We start from the raw sequence: 19,905 nt of genomic DNA, 5'->3' as shown, positions 1-19,905 counted from the left end.
TATGAACCCCGGTCCCCAGGACTCTAAGCCAGCCTTCTTGAGTGACCCATCACTGAACTGCATTAGTCATTATCTTATAGTCCATCCTTTCAGCAACCAATCATCAATATCCTAATTCTTAGGCACAGAAAAGAATCTAACAGTCTAGTGAGAAAGCTGCCTGTATACAAAGGTACCCGTCACAATGGGAGTATACCCAAGGTTCCATGTGGGAAAAATTAAAACACCAAAATGGAGGAAGGAGTTAAAGGAGAAGGAATAGATGGGACATAGTATCTACAGCCAGGGGCCATGAGAATTACAAGTGTGTTCTCCATCTTCTGAGTCCAAGGCCTTATCCGAGGTCCACCTCTCACTTTCGTGAGCAAGATTCCTAAAATTTTAGGGAAATTAAGCAGTACTTAGCATTTTAATTTTTGCCTTATTAGTATCTGAAACTGACCAAATGACAGACCAAGAATATTTCTTATTCTATTACTGAGGACTAAATAGGGTTCTTACTTAGAAATCGGGGTGGGGAGGTGGTGGCTGGTAAGAGGGAGATGGGAGCATAAGACTCTATTATATGTGAAAATCCAAATTTCTTAAGTAACCTTTATTGGATATAAACTGGCAGTGTCACCTTTCCCCTATGCATACTGTAAATGTGTAACATGATAGACAACTGAAGTTTCATTCTTTTGTCTTCTTTCATTATTCTTTCATGAACTGGAAATAATCTTGCAATTTTATATCTTGTTTCATATATAAAACATGACGAATGTTGTAATAGATAACCTATATAATATATAACCTTATAATATATAACCTATATTTTATAGATTATAATATAAAATATATATCACATAATTTTCCTACCAACTTAATTAGGCCTCCCAAAAGGATTACCTTAAACACACCAAATGTGATTTGTTGATCATACTTGGGAAAACAGTTTTAAAACTCCCCATACTGCCTTGGGCTTTCTTTGGATTTCTTGGGTCTGATTTTCACAATAAGTTACAATAGATAAGCTAATGGGGGCCCGTGGAACAGGGAGCATCCCTGAACAGATCCAGGCTAAGGAAAGCTCGCATTGCAGTGTGTGATGCCAAACAACTCTCAGGGGGAAAAAGAAGGAGAAGGCTGGACAGGCTCACCAACAATAATTAGCACCATTAAGTCCCTTTAGCTGAATTTCTAACATGTTGTTTAAAGAATGGAAACATTTATGGGAAAATGTAGCACACCCCTTTTTGGTCACTGTTATTGGATGTTAAAAGCAAACTACATTTACAGGTCCCATGGCTATCAAATTTATTTTCTCAAAACCAAGTTTTCTTAGCATTGTTTGTTATCCAGGATATTTCACAGCTTTAAGGGACCCAGACTTCAAAGTGAAGGAAGTGAATTTGGGGCATGGAAGCCTGGGGGCACCAAGCGAAATTACCCATCAACATTAAACAATTACTAGATTTTTTTTTCTGGTCATTTGTTCACTGCAGAGTCAGAAGAGCTACATATAATTTCGAAAGCATGCATGTATCTTTTTAAAGACACATAGATATATTCATTCGCTTTATCATTTCATAAAAAATCTAGCCGATCAGATGAACACTGTCCATCAGTTGTTGATGGAAGGAACCTTCCTTTGCTAAACATCGTGCAGGAACAGCGGCGTGAGCCTTGGGTCATGGGATAGCACTTGTGCACTCATGCTCACAGGGGCCTTTTTTTGTAAGTGGCACCTGCTGTGAGGCTCTCCTTATAAATACTGACTGCCTGCAGCAAATCACAGATGTTTTAGGCACTAGAAAAACCAACAGGAAGTAATCACTAAACGAAAGACAGAAACAGTAAGGGGTATGTGGGGGGTGGGGGAGAAAAAAAGTCTCCAGTAACTGTTTGGGGGATGTTTGGAGGAATGAATTTAAAGTATAGAGTATAAGTAGCCTTGCTGTGCTGCTCAGTTTGGCCCAGACCTCAGCTCAGCTTAGCTGAGAAGGCACAGGGCATCTAAGGAGGATGGGACGTCGTTATCTAACATGAGTGAGGGCATCGGGCTGGAGAATCCCTTTCATTATTTTTGGTAGTTTGAAGTCCTTAACAATTTTAGTTGTTCTTGTTATTTTGTGGCATTTGGGTTTTTCCACTGAACACCTTCCCCATGATTTTTTTTTAAAGTGTGAAAATAAATGCTTTTATTGTGGTGCAAACCTTTCTTATTAGCCAAAGACCACTTCCCTTTACGCTTCCAGGGGACCGCCCCCACCACCTGGTGTACTGAACGTTGGATGTTAAAAAAAAACATGTTTGAGTTTATCTTGTTTTTACACCAGTTTATTTTCAGTGTATTTCAAAGCCATATAATAACATTATTTTATAGACTTCCAACTAAGTGCTAACAAAGAAAATATTTGTCTACTCTCCATTCCCTCAACAATTTCTGGACCTCATTTCAAAGAGATGGATGTTACCTGAATGTTAATTGCTTTTTTTTTTTCTAGAGAAACCAAAGCATGTTGTTTGTTTTCATAGGAGTATTTATATTTAACATGTTTACATTGTAAGTCACATTTGCTCTATTCCTTAAATGACTTCCTAATAACTATTTTTTAGCTTATAATCACATTAACAATCTGCCCCTAAAGAATTCTTCAGTTTTATTTTTTGTAATTTTTATTTTAATATTTGACAGTTTCTTTGTAAAAAGGAAAGAGCATTTGAAATAATATTGGGTATTTTGCCAAGTCTGTCAAAGGAGTAACACTTTCACTTTCTCAGCTCCGTCTCATTAAAATTGTATTCTAATTCTGTCTTAACTTGGTCTCGGTGCTTCATAAGTCATTGCCTGCTCATTACTTGTAGTGTGGGAGATGAAATTTATTCAAACCTAATAGCTGAGATAAAGAATGGAAAGGCAGGCAGCTGGGAGAAATGAAATTAGCCTATTTTAGTACTTTTCCGGCTGGATTTTTGCACAGCCACCGGTTATGCCATGTGTCAGTTTGCATTTGTGACACTATCTATGTTTGGTTTATAGATTTCCGTTAGTATGATATTCTTAAAATGAAAATACAGGAGATTCTCCCCTTCCTTTTGTTTTTTTTTTTTTTTTTTTGTCTTTGGCATTGAAATGTCACTGAGTATCTGAGTTGATAAAAGGGAAAACATGATTTTGTATAGTTTTCTATAATTATAGAATCATTAAAATTGCCCAACAAAGATTAATTGTTTCACTGTGTTACAATTCATATTGGTATGTCTTACAGAAAAGAACATTAATGACAGAGAGTAAATGTTATACCCTCAGCATGGTTTGAGGGGAAATGGATTTAGAATGTAATGTGACTTACAAGCAATTTCAGGTAGAATACAGGAGGGAGCTACGCTTCTAACCTAAACACTCCATCTCGAGCTTTAAATGTCAAAAGAATACACTGTGGAATTCCTAATTCTGAATATAGAGGAGTATTTGAAGAACATTGACTAAAAGCATTGTACTTTTCCATTATAAATTGAGTTGTTAAGGAATTATATGGTCTAATTACTAAACTTGGTATTTTTGACTACTTTGATTATGAACAGATATTGTCATTAGTTAGATAATTAAATTGACTGCAATAACAAGTCATAATTTAGAAATATGTTTGAAATTACTTTCTATATGAAAGCAAAGCCTTTGTTGATCTATGTATGTGATTAATGTCAAGTATCATGAGTTAGCTGAGAGATTTCAGTGTAAAAATATGTGCATTTATATAAAAGAAAGAAGTTCATTTATACTCTAATTCTTAAAGTAAACAATGGAGCTTGATATGTGCCTAAATATAAGTACTGATGGGTTTTTTTCTGCTTACTCAAAGAAAATATAGAAAGAAAAATACATTTCTTAGAAAGCGATGGTTACATTTAGGTTAGGTTTAACCATTTATGCATACAGTGCAATGTGTACACTCAACCTAGAAACTTTACAAATAATATATTTAGATTTAAATTTAAATAGACAGAACCAGTCAAAGTATTATGTAAGATATGTGGACATTTCTATCAAACCCACTGTAGTACGAAATTACAAAATATTTTATGTGCCCAATAAATTGTACAGATAAGAAGCAGCAGACCATAGTCATAAACAAACTTGTCTTTGATGTAGGTATTCTCTGGTAACAGTAGCTGGATTAGAAAGGTGACCTTCTTGAGAGCATTTAGCATGGTGGATTTTTATTTGCTTTTTATGTCTTCAGCATTGTGAAATTTTGTTCCCAGTTTTTGTAAACCATCTAGCAGAAGAGTAGGTCAAGTTATAATCTAAGACTAAACTAGAAATCAATAGACCATACAAGGCTAAGCCCTGGTGTGATTTAATAAAGTCTGTCCAATGAATTATGTAATAAATAAACTATGCAGTGTGTGTTTGTGTGTGTGTGCATGTGCATGTGTGTGTGTAATGCAAGTAAATGCCAAATACAAACTGATGTGAATGTACACAATTATATATAGGGTTTGTTCCTGAATATGTATTTCTAGATTTCCAGATATACAGCAATTATATGCTATAAACTAATATACCCAGATCCATTCGAACTCCATCTGTATCCCTTCTCTTCCCCATCTTCTCCACTCCAGGCACTTCAAATGCACACATATCCCAGTCCTATTGCTTATATGGCCTCTATCAAGCAAATAAAACATAACAGTAATGTGAAAACTGATTTGTTACTCAACTAGAATATTTTTGATGCCAAGCTTGGGTCTATATCAATTTCAAATTTGCAATTTGGGCTTCAGAAATTGACAGACTAATGGGCTCTGTCAAGAAACATACTAAGGAAATGTAGCATATGTTCCTACAAAAGACTTTGATCTATACTCTCATTAACAAAACATTTTTTGTTTTTTTAGGCTATGACAATCTGGTTGCCAATTATACTTAAATTACTATGTTTGGCCCCTTGATTCTTTTATCAACTGGATGTCTTCATAGAAATAACAGCTGCATGAGCAGCACTTTTTCAAAGCAACACGGAAAGAATCTATTCCCACCCCAGAGTCTCATATTAGCCAATTCCTTCTTACCAGAGAGGAACAAAAAATATCTACAGAGGCAATGAATAAGAGAGCAAAGCACTATTATGGATCTATTGTGAGTATAATTCCCTGCTGTGGCCACTGGTCCTTAAGGTTGTGTTCTTTGCTAGGAACTACTTGTTGTATCTGTCCTTTATGGCTGGTGGTAGTGGTTCAAATCTATTTAGCACCAATGGCTGCGGCAGTCAGTGTCAAGAAATTTGGTTGATGACTCAGATTTTCTACTTACCCTCTTCTCTCTTGACATTCTGAGTTCTTCGTATTTCCTCAATAGTTGCATACCTTCTCATGAATGCCAGCCACATTAAGGCATTTGTGGTATCAGATCTCAGATCTGTGGTATCAGAGAAAGCAGAAGTTTCATTGGACTATTTCTACATTATTCTTATGAATAGGCATACCCACAATCCCTCCCATTAGCTTTAATGCATACAGCATAAACATGATGTATCTGCTTCTCATCACTCTCTGGATCTTCAAAAATTGTTTGCCCTTCTAAATATTTTTTCTTGTCCACTTTTTATATTTTATTTTTCTTGCCCACTTTATATTTCATTTTCTTTAGATATGATTTTTATCTTTCTTTAATTCCAAAGTTTAAATCAGCTCTTGCAATCATAAAAAGTGCCCTAAATCTAAAGATTTTCATGCTCTGAGAGTCTGGATTCAGCATCAGACCTAACTGGCCTCTGCTTGTGAAACCTGAAAGGATCTTAAAGAAGTAACTGATTTCTAATCAACAAATACATACCTCTTCAAAGGCAACATCTCCTCCCAGTTTTTTCGAGTTTAACATCCAGTATCCTCCCACATTTTTACTCATCCTGGCCTTCTAATCTATTTCTTCTACATCTCCTTTACCAACATGCCTTTATACTTGCCAGGTATTAGTTCACTCAGTCATCACAGATGAGCAAACCAACTCAAAAACATCAAGTACCTAGCTCTAAAATGACTTCACCAAAGATACACTTTGATAAAATAGGTCACATTCAAGCATAAGTATATTTCCAAATTTGTTAAAGAGCAAATTTCCAAAAAGATAAAATCATGACTCTCATATAAATATAAAATAAACACATGTCAAAGATTGTATTTAGCTCATTAAATGAGAGAACTGGTAAGCGAATGCTAGTTCAAAGGAAAATCCACAGAACAGACACATATATAAATGAAGAATAGTGAAATAAATTCACAGATGTATAAAAAAACTGGTTTCTTCGACAATGGGGAAGACAAGTTGAAGCTTCACAAGACAGAATTGATTTGCATGTTGAAGAAAAACATCATTTGCATTACTACCAGTTTTGTACAAATTACTTTCTACTTTACACAGCTGTAAAATGACACATTTCCTATACAGGACCAAGTAATCCTGGAGGTTCCAGCATTTGTTGGAGACAGAAACAAGATTTGTTTGATTCTCTTTGATTCAACAAATGAATAAATAAACACCCTTGATTATTGTATTTAGGATTAATTATTCATTCATTCAACACATATTGTTTCTTACCTACTATACCGGTCCATGTTCTGGGTAGGGGAGATAGTACAGTTAATAAAACAGAAATATTTTTGTTTTATATTCTAATGGGGAAAAATAGAACATGAGTAAATAAATAACTTATAAATATATATTAAATGGTCTTATTGCTATGGAGGAAAATAAAGCAAAACTAGGTAGATAAAGCAAAACAAGTGAATAAGATAGGGAAAGGTACTGTTTTAAAGAAGATGTTTAGGAAAATTACACTGGTGTGGAGCTATTTGAGCAGAGACATGAAGGAAGTGAGGGTCAGAGTTGTACAAACTGCTGGAATACAAGCTTTCTAGGCAGAGAGAAGAGCAAGTGCCAAGCCTGAGACAGTAGCAGACTCCAGTATGTAGGGCCAGCAAGAAGGCCGGCATGATGGGGCAGAGTGAGACTGTGGTCAGAAGGGACAGGGCAAGAGTAGCAGGCAGAGACAGAATGATGGAAGTCCTTGCAGGCCATGATAAAGACTCAGTGTTTCTAAGTGTTATGGGAGGCAAATGGAAGGTTTGGGTCCTGAGAGTGGGGATAGTGGAGAGGAGGGGAGGGCAGGAGAGGGGAGGAGAAGGGATGATGCTTTTTACTGGCTGCTGTGGGAAATGGGGCCAAGATTTATTGAAGATCAGTTAGGAAGGCTCTCACAATCTTCTGAGAGATTACAGTGGCTTGGAGTAGAATGTAGCTGTGGAAATATGAGAAGTGTTCTCTTTTTAGCTATTTTGTGTGTGTGTGTGTTTGTGTGTGTTTAGGTTTGTTTGTTTGAGTTAAAGTACTGCTCTGTTGCCCAGGCTGGAGTGCAGTGGTGTGATCACAGCTCACTGCAGCCTCAACCTTCTGGGTTCAAGTGAGCCTCCTACCTCAGCCTCCCCATAGCTGGGACTACAGGTGCATGCCTGGCTAATTTTTTTGTTTTGTTTTGTTTGTTGTTGTTTTTTGTCTTCTGTTTTTGTAGAGACAGGGTTTCACCATGTTGGCCAGACTGGTCCCAAGTCCTGGGCTCAGGTGATCTGTCTGCTTCAGCCTCCCCAAGTGCTGGGATTACAGGCATGAGTCACTGTGCCCAGACGTTTAGCTGAATATTTTAAAGGTGAGGCCAGCAGAGAAATTTCTGCTCCAACCAGCAAGAATAGGAAATAACTTTGCAACACACACACACACACACACACACAAACACAGAGCCCATTTTTCACTCTTCAAAATTATTTCCTACTTCAAAGAAACAAAATTTTTGAAATGGCAAAATATTCCTAGACGATTTTTTTTTTTTTTTGAGACGGAGCCTCGCTCTTGTTGCCCAGGCTGGAGTGCAATGGCTCGATCGTGGCTCACTGCAACCTCTGCCTCCTGGGTTCAAGAGATTCTCCTGCCTCAGCCTCCCAAGTAGCTGGGATTACAGGCGCCCACCACCATGCCAGGCTAATTTTTGTATTTTTAGTAGAGACGGGGTATGCCATGTTAGCCAGGCTGGTCTAGAACTGCTGATCCCAGGTGATCCGCCCACCTCAGCCTGCCAAAGTGCTAGGATTATAGGCATGAGCCACTGCACCCAGCCCCAGAAGATTATTTTTATCATCTCTCATGAAGCGTGTAGAAAATTAACCTGTCTGTGCCTTTGTTTTGTTTTGTTTTGTTTTTACTATTTGTTTTGTTTTTACTAAGTCCGTAACACAGGTGCTCATTTGCAAACCAGAGAGCCTTATTTTGTGTTACACATAAAAAAGCAGGGTGATTGAAAGAATATCATTCAGTTATGGAATCTAGGGAAAATGGGATCAAGCTTTTTAAATTGGTAGGAAAATACGTTTCCTAGATTTTTCCATGGGAGAGGTAGAGGAAGAAAACATTTTTTCCTCTGCCCTTCTTGGGTCTCTGCCTGGAGCCCTACAAATTGTACTGACAAATGACAAACTAATAATCAAAAACAGAATTGTATTGACAAGTTCACCTCTCATATGTGTCAAAGAGTTAGTTAGAATTTGAGATCTATACACCTAACTTACTTAAAAGGGAAGAGAGAAAGAGCACTTACAGAAAAGCAAATGACATTTTGAAAAGCCAAAGCCACAGGTGACTAGATGGGAGATATCATCATGGTCTTGTGACAATGTCCCGTTTGGGTATAGTGCTGACTTCTCCTCTCCAGGAAGAAAAGATTAGAGATGCTCCCACTAAGGGGATTTCTGACAATTTCATTCTTTTGAGTTCCTTTTGGGACGCTCTGCATTTAGATAGATGAGATATTTATTTCAGAAACTCAAATGCCTTTGGCTCAGAAACAATTCTTATACCAATGTAGCATATTTTGGGGTGGCAAACCCTGATAACTTTCAGAGATGAATATGAAAATAAGTGTTTTATATAAAAGAATAAAAATCTTAAAAAGAAAATCAATTTAATTAAATGAATTAAATGAATGAATATAAGACACAAAAATAAAATGTATGCTTGTGAGCTGGGTGCAGTGGCTCAGGCCTCCAATCCTAGCACTTTAGGAGGCCAAGGTGGGAGCATGACTTGAGCCCAGGAGTTCAAGACCAGCCTGAGCAACATAGCCAGGAGAACTCATCTCTATGAAAAACAAAAACAGGCCAGGTGCAGTGGCTCATGCTTGTAACCCCAGCACTTTGGGAGGCCGAGGGGGGTGGATCACCTGAGGTCAGGAGTTTGAGAACAGCCTGACCAACAAGGTGAAATCCCACCTCTACTAAAAATACAAAAATTAGCCAGGCTTGGTGGCAGGCACGTGTAATCTCAGCTACTCAGGAGGCTGAGGCAGGAGAATTGCTTGAACCAGAGAGGCACTGGTTGCAGTGAGCCAAGATCAGACCATTGCACTCCAGCCTGGGCTACAAGAGCAACACTCCATCTCAAAAAATAAAAATAAAAACACAATTAGCCAGGTGTAGTGGCATGTACCTGTAGTCCCAGCTACTTGGGAAGCTGAGGTGGGAAGATCACTTGAGCCCAGGAAGTCGAGGCTGCAGTAAGATATGACTGTGCCACTGCTCTCCAGCCTGGGTGGTGACAGAGCAAGATCCAATCTCAAAAAAAAAAAAAAAAAAAAAAAAAAAAAAAAAAGTTTGCTTAAGCAGTTGTGTACCAAGTAAGAATTATGCTTATTACAGAAGTCACACAATTTTATCAAGTAACTGAGATCAGTATTCAGTATGCAGTTATAGAAAATGGAAGCTCTGGGGGTTCTGTCTCTTGGCTTTGGTGCCATCTCCCTCTGTCTCTGTACACGAGAGCTTCTTCTATCTTTCTTCCCCCTTCTTTCTTGCCTATTAAACTCCCTGCTCCTTAAAACTACAAAAAAAAAAAAAAAAAAAAAAAAAAAAGAAAGAAAGAAAAGAAAGAAAGAAAGAAAAGAAAATGGAAGCTCTGTGTCACCAACTTAGAGTTTAGTGTTTGCCAAAAGAACATTTCCTTGTTGCAATGACAATAAAACCCCAAACCAAAGGAATCTAGTTGGATGGAGCATAGTTTTGGAAATTCATCATAATTCTCTGGAGGATTTTTGCTAAAATTTTTGTTGAAAACATAAATTTCCAGACCCCACTGCAAGATGTTTTCATTCAACACATTTGGGTTGATATCTGGACATCTGTACTTTACAATTTTGTAAGGATTTTGATGATCATCCACTACGGGGACCTGTAAGTTAAGCCACAATCTGCACCTGAAAAATTTTCAGAATTCACCTACTCAAAGACAGAATCTGAAAATGAAGTTTTGTTTGCTTATTTGGAATACACAGTGCTACTCATTTTATTGAATGATAGAATGTTGGTGCTCAAAGATTATCTGGCCAAAAAGAAAATAAACAGATGAAACAACCAAGGCCCAAAAAGTGCCCATTATCCACAGAAAGTCCAATTCTCCTACACTTTCCTCACCATACTGCCTGTATTCCATCTGGACATTACCTGAAGAATGTGTTTAAATATTTTCCACATGTAATGTGTTTTCCTTACTATGTTGATGTGTATTTCTGTTTATCCAATTTCTACCTATTTTCAAAATGTAATCAAAACAGCATCTACAGATACATACACAACAAATACATATACATATACAGCAAATACACATGAAAGAAAGAAAGAAAAAAAAGAAAGAACGAAAGAGAAAGAGACAGAGAAAGAAAGAAAGAAAGAAAGAAAGAAAGAAAGAAAGAAAGAAAGAAAGGCAGGCCGGCCAAAGAAAAGGGAAGGTAAATATGGCAATGAGAATTCATCAACTTTGCAGCGATGAAGTTGAAAATGGTGTTAAGCCCTCGACAGAGCAAAAAGAGACAACCAGACCATAAGCTTCAGTGGAAGTATGTGGCATGATTTCTTTCTCATTATTTTCCTTCTTGTAGTAAGCCATGTACTACTCAGTCGATAATTAATAGCTATGACCTGTAATCCTGGAGCCAAACCACATTGAACTTTTATTCCGTATTACTCAGGACCTGCAAATTTCAGGAGGAAATGTAGACGGTAACTAGGATTATGGAGAAAACAAAATGACCTATGGCTGTGAGTATGTACTATCACATTGGTAAGGCATTCCATTACAGTTGAACAAAGATTATTACAGTTGTCCTAAAGGGAATTATGCTTACTCTTGTTCTGTTTTTTAGATCTAAAAGCCAAGCCTCAATATACTGAATTTCAATGTCTCTGAACCACTATTAATCAGGTTTCTTTTCAACTTTCTCCTAAGACACTACTTAGAATTCTTCAGTACCTTCGGTTGCTCAGGCTTCATCTTTCCCATTTTTTTAGGTATTTTCCCCAAAACAACAGTGGGAAATAAACAGAAAAGAAAAACCATTCAATCCTCCTCTCCTAAAAAGTATAGCTTCCCCAGTTTGTTGTGGTTGTCGTTGCTGCTGTTGTTATGACTGTCCTGTCTTTTGTGTAACTTGAATAGTTCTTGCTTTTAAAAATGTTTATCCAGGGCTCTACATACTTCCCATGGCTCCCTGCTGATAAAGCTTCAGCGTAATTAAAGTATTTATATGAACACTGCGGAATTCAACCTGCATTATGTAGACACACAAAGGAAAATTCTTGGCATTTCCAAGTCACAATTGTGTAATCAGATGACATAGTGTCAGCTGGTTTAATACCTTTACATTCAAGAAAAAAAAAAACATGTAAAATTGGTATGTTTTCTCTTTCAATTATATGGCGTTTGTTGGTGAAATTTACTTTACTGGTTTATACTTCAACTTGTAATGTTTTAAACTATGTAGTCTAAAATAGTCATGCTGGACTATATTTGTTTGTTTAATTAACCCTGGAAAATGAATGCCAATGGACAAGGGGAAGCAAACTTATCACCATTCAATTAGGCCTAAAGGCAAGCTTTTTTTTTTTTTTTTTTTTTTTTTTTTGCTTTGCCTTTAAATGTCTTGCCCCTTGACACATCCTTATTATGGAAATAAATGTAACATTGAATAAGCTAATGCCATGCTTTTGGAATTATGACACGAAGGGGAAGAATTACAGCACACTGGGAATTTTGGTAGGAACTGATTTACAAAAGAAGTTGCCACATTTGTTTTTATTGTGGTTAAAGCTCTAGTTTGGGAAAAGACAAAAGGGCAAGGAACTGGGGAGTTTCTGGATGAATGTGGATCTAATGAAGAGAGACCATTGGTTCCACAGGCCAGGGTAAGATTCCCACAGTTCTGAACAAACAGTTCTCAGCCAATAATTTCTAAGCCTTTGTTTCCCCACTTTGGAATTCTGACTACAGGCATGTTACCAAGCCAACTGGGTTCACTACAAAGACCCAGAGAACGCTTTTTATCACAAAGATCAAGACAACAATTGTGTGCCTACAAGAAAAGAACAACTAAAACCATCCAACAAGCATTAAAAGAACAATTCTAGAGATAGTTGCCTTTGAACTCAAATAATGGGCAACATTCAGTTCCGAGATTTGAATTCCAAGTTGAAAGAATTCATTACCAATTGCGTTTTCTTATAATTGTAAGAGCTGCTGGCAGCAAGTATTTTCAGCAGCATTATTTTTGTCCAATGTAATATTTTACAGTGATGTCAAATCTCATACAATAACTATATTGTAAATCAACTTTATAGACTTCATTTTGTTTATTATAGAGTTCATCTATGAAATACAAGGAATCTAAATTTTGCCTAGGCTTCACCCCAAACTACAAAAACTAAAGTACTGTTTTACAAAAGCTTATTCTGAAATATCACTTCCTGAATGTAGAAGTATGCTATTTGCACAGATACATTCCATAGACATACACAATGTCCAGCTGAGAAAATAAAGGATAGTCCATCTGGATGCTTCTTTCTTTCTCCTAACTGTGACCTGTGAATAATTTCAGTTCAATGTGGAAAAAAATAAATTAAACTTCCATTGTTGTGTAAACATGGCATTTTCTAATGATGTGGGAACAATTTAAACTGAATCTAAGCAGACACAATAATTAAGAATACATATTCTACTAGACAAATTTGACCACTATTATTTGCGGGGGTTCTACATACTCAAAACCTTACAAATAGCTTCTGGGATTCAGTCTTTCCTTCTCATAAAATCCATGGCAAGCATTTTTTTGTTTTTGTTTTTGTTTTGAGACAGGGTCTCGCTCTGTCACCCAGGCTGAAATGCATTGTCCCAGTTGTAACTCACAGCAATCTGGAACTTTTAGGCTTAAGGGATCCTCCTGCCTCAGCCTCCCCAGTAGCTGGGACTACAGGCACACGCCACTGAGCACAGCTAATTTTTTTTGGTAGAGACAGGGTCTTGTTTTGTTGCCCAGTCTGGTCTCAAACTCCAGGACTCAAGTGATCCTCCCACCTCGGCCTTCAAAATATTGGGTGTGAGCCACCACACCCAGCCAAGTATTTATTTTTGTTTTGAGTGTTCATTCTATTTTTTTTTGTCTGCATAAGAAAGGCAAAAGAATCACCTTTTAAACCAACTATCCTGGTGGTTCATTTTGTGGAAGGATTAAATAAGTCTTGCATTTGATAAAAATTCAAAATTACTACCCCAGACCACAGCACCTTGTTTTATCTAATGAGAGTAACTTACTGCTTTTAGAAAGCTTCTCAGAAACACTTTTCTTGCCAAAAAAAAAAAAAAGAAGAAAGTTCTTTAATAGAATGAGTGCACAAGATTTTTGTTTTTAACTTAGATTTTAATGATCAATTTTTTCCTATATTCATGCATGCATTCCAATGCTGTGCCAGCAACTTTTATGCCAGAATCAATACGGAGAACCGTTTTGGCATATATATAAATTTCATACATAGTAAATTTGGCAAGTAACTTCACCTTATTTGTAAATAATTAGCTTTAGTACATTGCCTACCAGATTTCAGATTATCGTGAAAAGAATATTTAGATGTTTTTAGGTCTACATCTGAAGACTAATTGTTGGTGGATAACACAAATCCCTTGATTATCAGCCAACAAAACAATTCTTAACTAAAGGCAGATTGGTATATTATGTCCATAAAGGAAAAAAAATCTAAAATCAAATCTGATTTTCCCATAGAGGTAATGTAATGTTATATTCCCATCAAGACCTTGATGACAGGAGATGCCACCAGGATGGTAAAGGAGGAGATACCAGCCTTCATCCTCCCACAAAAACACAAATGCAGATAGCCATCCACAAGCCTAAATAGCACTGAGAGGGCTCAAGGGCCTACTAAAGAATCTGCAGCAACACAGTAAAGTGAAAAAAAAAGAGAATATTCACATAGAAATGATTGCCAGTAGGCCAGGCGCGGTTGCTGACGCCTGTTATCCCAGCACTTTGGGAGACCAAGGCGGGCGCACCACAAGGTCAGGAGATCAAGACCATCTTGGTTAACATGGTGAAACCCCGTCTCTACTAAAAATACAAAAAATTAGCCAGGCATGGTGGCAGGCGCCTGTAGTCCCAGCTACTTGGGAGTCTGAGGCGGGAAAATGGCCTGAACCCAGGAGGCGGAGCTTGCAGTGAGCGGAGATCACGCCACTGCACTCCAGCCTGGGTGACAGTGCGAGAATCCATCTCAAAAAAAAAAAAAAAAAAAAGAAATGATTGCTGGTGATATTACCATACTTGAGACACCAGGAGTCAGCTAGGAACAAAGAGGTGGAGGCTATCGATTCCAGTCATGGAACAGGAACTGCTCTGGTCCCCAGCAGCCCGCTCCAGAGAGGACACCAGCATCTTTTGCCACTGAGGTATCAACCAACCATTCCTGCTGGGGAACCTCAGGGAGGGAGAACCGGATGCATATTCTTCTCCCTCCCAAGAAGCAGCCACTGTTGAGCCACTTCAGGAACAGAGCTGTCGCCTCTCTCAACCCCACAAATGCCCTGACCCTGAAGCCACAGCCATCCTTCAAGTGTCCATGCTCTACACTCAAGCTCTGTGCCTGTACTGTGCCCACCCATGTCTCAAGCACCAAAGCCATTGCCATAGCAAGCTGGTTCACACTGAAGGCCCCAGAGCCACACTTTTTTTTATTACTAAAGTTCTAAGATGCATGTGCACAACGTGCAGGTTTGTTACATATGTATACATGTGCCATGTTGGTGTGCTGCACCCATTAACTCATCATTTACATTAGGTATAGCTCTTAATGCTATCCCTCCCCCCTTCCTCCACCACACAACAGGCCCGGGTGTGTGATGTTCCCTACCCTGTGTCTAAGTGTTCTCATTGTTCAAGTCCCACCTATGAGAACATGCAGTGTTTGGTTTTCTGTCCTTGTGATAGTTTGCTCAGAATGATGGTTTCCAGCTTCATCCATGTTCCTACAAAGGACACGAACTCATTCTTTTTTATGGCTGCATAGTATTCCACGGTGTATATGTGCAACATTTTCTTAATCCAGTCTATCATTGACGGACATTTGAGTTGGTTCCAGGTCTTTGCTATTGTGAATAGTGCCACAATGAACATACGTGTGCATGTGTCTTTATAGCAGCATGATTTATAATCCTTTGGGCATATACTCAGTAATGGGATGGCTGGGTGAAATGGTATTTCTAGTTCTAGATCCTTGAGGAATCACCACACTGTCTTCCACAATGGTTGAACTAGTTTACAGTCCCACCAACAGTGTAAAAGTGTTCCTATGTCTACACATCTTCTCCAGCACCTGTTGTTTCCTGACTTTTTTTTTTTTTTTTTTTTTTTTTGAGACGGAGTCTCGCGCTGTGTCACCCAGGCTGGAGTGCAGTGGCACGATCTCGGCTCACTGCAAGCTTCGCCTCCCAGGTTCAGGCCATTCTCCTGCCTCAGCCTCCGAGTAGCTGGGACTACAGGCGCCCGCCACCACGCCCGGCTAGTTTTGTGTATTTTTAGTAGAGACGGGGTTTCACCATGTTAGCCAGGATGGTCTCGATCTCCTGACCTCGTGATCCGCCCGCCTCGGCCTCCCAAAGTGCTGGGATTACAGGCTTGAGCCACCGCGCCTGGCCTGTTTCCTGACTTTTTAATGATCACCATTCTAACTGGTGTGAGATGGTATCTCATTGTGGTTTTGATTTGCATTTCTCTGATGGCCAGTGATGATGAGCATTTTTTCATGTGTCTGTTGGCTGCATAAATGTCTTCTTTTCAGAAGTGTCTGTTCATGTCCATTGCCCAGTTTTTGATGGGGTTGTTTGATTTTTTCTTGTAAAATTGTTTAAGTTCTTTGTACATGCCTCAGAGCCACACTCTTAACTGCACATGCCTCAACTCCAGCAGCAGCTCAGACACCATAAAGAGCTAGGCTCCATTCCAATTCCAGAGCCACTTTAACTCTGCTTACACCTGTGACCCTGTTCTTTGCTTCACCAGCAAATATGTCCTGCATACTGTAGCAAGCAAGGTACCAGTGGGGGTGCCTATGGCCTGGTCACCAATGCTATTACCACCCTAGGCTCTAGAGCCACAGTACCTCCATGTGTGCCCAAGCTTCAGACCTCAGCTCTGTGGCTGCTTCACAGGCACCACTCATCAAATATTGGTGCCATCATGACTGCAAGTAGGCCCACAATGCCAAGAGGGATCCCCTCAGCCACAACTTCTCTAGTGGAAGGAAAAGAGCTTGAAAACACCTTTGCCGTCATTGCTGCCAAAGACGCAACAACTCTTGTCACCACTGTGGACATCCACAGCATTAGCCTCTGGGGATCGCAGCAATCTTTGTTAACACCAACTCAGCTGACAAAGCTGCAGGGACTCTACACAGCTGTACCCTCACTGGTGCCAGAACCACTGCACCCTACCCAGAAAGCCCCTTTGTAGCTGTCTACCTATAGGGGAAAGTTTTTCCACAGCAAAACTAGCCCACAAAATCTGGAAGAGATAAGTAATCCACAAATACACACACATCAACGTAAGGCACAAGAAACATGAAAAACCGAGGATTCATAAAACCACTTAAAAGAACATAATCTTTGCCCAATAGCTGACCCCTCAAAATGCAGGTATGGAAACTACCTGATAAAGATTCAAAATAATTGTTTTTTTTTTTTTTTTTTTTTTTTTTTGAGACGGAGTCTCGCTCTGTCGCCCAGGCTGGAGTGCAGTGGCCGGATCTCAGCTCACTGCAAGCTCCGCCTCCCGGGTTCACGCCATTCTCCTGCCTCAGCCTCCCGAGTAGCTGGGACTACAGGCACCCGCCACATCGCCCGGCTAGTTTTTTGTATTTTTTTTAGTAGAGACGGGGTTTCACCGTGTTAGCTAGGATGGTCTCGATCTCCTGACCTCGTGATCCGCCCGTCTCGGCCTCCCAAAGTGCTCGGATTACAGGCTTGAGCCACCGCGCCCGGCCTCAAAATAATTGTTTTAAGGAAGCTCAGTGAACTTCAAGAAACTTTAGAGAAACAATCAATGAAATTTTAGAAACTTTAGAGATCCAGTCAATGAAATTAGGGAAACAATGAATGACCAAAATGAAAAATTTAACAGAGAGATTACAATTATAAAGAATATGACAGAAATTCTGGAGCTGAAAAATGTGCTAAATGAAATGGAAAATGCCATAGAAAGCATCAGCAGTAGAACTGATAAAGAATCTGTAAACTCAAAGACAGGTTATCTGAAAATATAACATGAATGAAAGAAATTGAAGACACAAGTAAGTGGAAAGATATCCCATATTCATGGATTGGAAGAATTAATAATGTTAAAATGTCCATACCACCCAAAGCAATCTACACATTCAATGCAATGTCTGAAAATTCCAATGACATTTTTCACAAAAATAAAAAATAAAACCCTCTAAATTCATACAGAACCATGAAAGATGCCAAATAGGTAAAGCAATCTTGAACAAAGAGAACAAACTAAAGGCATCTAATTTAAAAATCTACTATAAAATCATAATAATCAAAACAGCATGGTTCTGGCATAAAAGCAAACATACAGATCAATGAAACAGAGTACAGAGCCCAAAAACAAATTCACATGTTTATGGTCAATTGCTTTTCAATAAAGATGTCAGGCACATACAATGGAGAAAAGACAGCTCCTTCAACAAATGGTGCTGGGAAAAGTGGATATCCACTGCAAAAAATAAAATGAAATTAGACAATTATCTCACATCATATACAAAAATCAACTCAAAACAGATTAAAGGCAACCTATGGGATAGGAGAAAATATTTGCAAGTCATACAAATGATAAGGGGTTACTGTCCAATATATGAGGACTCAATAGCAAGAAAACAAGCCAATTAAAAAATGGGCAAAGCTGGGTGCAGTGACTCACGCCTGTAATCCCAGCACTTTGGGAGGCTGAGGCAGGTGGATCACCTGAGGTCAGCACTTCAAGACCAGCCTGGCCAACATAGTGAAACGCTGTCTCTACTAAAAATACAAAAATTAGCCAGGCATGGTAGTGCCCGCCTGTTATCTCAGCTACTCAGGAGGCTGGGGCGGGAGAATCACTTGAACCTGGGAGGCAGAGGTTGCAGCGAGCCAAGATTGCGCTATTGCACTCTAGTCTGGGTGACAGAGCAAGACTCCATCTCAGGAAAAAAAAAAGCAGGGCGTGGGGGGCAAGGCCAGGCACAGTGGGTCAAGCCTGTAATCCCAGCACTTTGGGAGGCCAAGGCAGGCAGATCACCTGAGTCAGGAGTTCGAGACCAGCCTGGCCATGATGGCAAAACTCCCTTTCTACTAAAAATACAAAAATTAGCCAGGCATGGTGGCGTATGCTTATACTCCCAGCTACTTGGGAGGCTGAGGAGGGAGGATTGCTTGAACCTGGGAGGGGTGGAGGTTGCAGTGAGCCGAGATTATGCCACTGCACTCCTGCCTAGGCAACAGTGTAAGACTCCATCTCAAAAAAAAAAAAAAAAGGGCAAAGGGTCAGGTGCCATGGCATGCATCTGTAGTCCTAGCTACTTGGGAGGTTGAGACAGGAGAATCACTTGAGTACAGAAGTTCTGGACTTTAGTGCAATATGTCAGTGGGGTGTCCACATGAAGTTCTGCATCAATATGTTCACCTTGTGGGAGGAAGGGACCACCAGGTTGCCTAAGGAGGGATGAATAGGCTCAAGTTGGAAACAGAGCAGATTAAAACTTCCATACTAATCAGTAGTGGCATCTTACCAACAGCCACTGCACTTCAAACTGTGCAACACAGGGAGACCTCTATTCTTTAAAAAATATATTTTTTTTAAATGGGCAAAGAACCTGAATAGACACTTCTCAAAAGAGGACAAAGAAATGACCAACAGGGATATGAAAAAAATGCTCGACATCACTAATCATTCAGCAAATGCAAACTAAAACAACAATAAATTTGACCTCATACCTGTTAAAATGACTATCACCATAAAGGAAAAAAGATAGCAAGTGTTGGTGAGGATGTGGAGAAAAGGGAACCCTTATACGCTTGCTGAGAATGTAAATTAGCACAGCTATTATGAAAAAGAATGTGAAGGTTGCTCAAAATATTAAAAACAAAACTACCACATGATCCAGCAATCCCACTGCTGGGTATATATCCAGAAAGTATGAAATCAGTGTTTTGAAGAAGTATCTACACTCTCATGTTTATCTCAGCACTAGTTACAATAGCCAATATAGGGAATCAACCTAAGCGTCCAACAATGGATGAATGAATCAAGCAAATGTGTTATACATACATAATGGAATACTATTCAGCCTTAAAAGAAAAAGAAGATAGGCCGGGCGCGGTGGCTCACGCCTGTAATCCCAGCACTTTGGGAGGCCGAGGCGGGAGCATCACGAGGTCAGGAGATCAAGACCATCCTGGCTAACATGGTGAAACCCCGTCTCTACTAAATATACAAAAAATTAGCTGGG

At 39.1% G+C, this 19,905-nt stretch overlaps 1 long non-coding RNA gene across 1 annotated transcript in view; it reads right to left on the bottom strand.

Annotated features, from left to right (window-relative positions):
- The window catches only part of LOC103885377, a 53,471-nt gene that overhangs the window by 7,533 nt on the left and 26,033 nt on the right, over positions 1–19,905 (bottom strand). The window contains exon 2 of the long non-coding RNA XR_001903701.3: positions 5,300–5,404. This is a non-coding gene — a long non-coding RNA (uncharacterized LOC103885377). The remainder of the gene's footprint in view (positions 1–5,299; positions 5,405–19,905) is intronic.

This window comes from Papio anubis, chromosome 5 (genome assembly GCF_008728515.1).
Source record: "Papio anubis isolate 15944 chromosome 5, Panubis1.0, whole genome shotgun sequence".
In the NCBI taxonomy this organism is placed as follows: Eukaryota; Metazoa; Chordata; class Mammalia; order Primates; family Cercopithecidae; genus Papio; species Papio anubis.
Note: the sequence above shows the minus strand (reverse complement) of the source record. Positions and strands in the feature narration are given on the sequence as shown.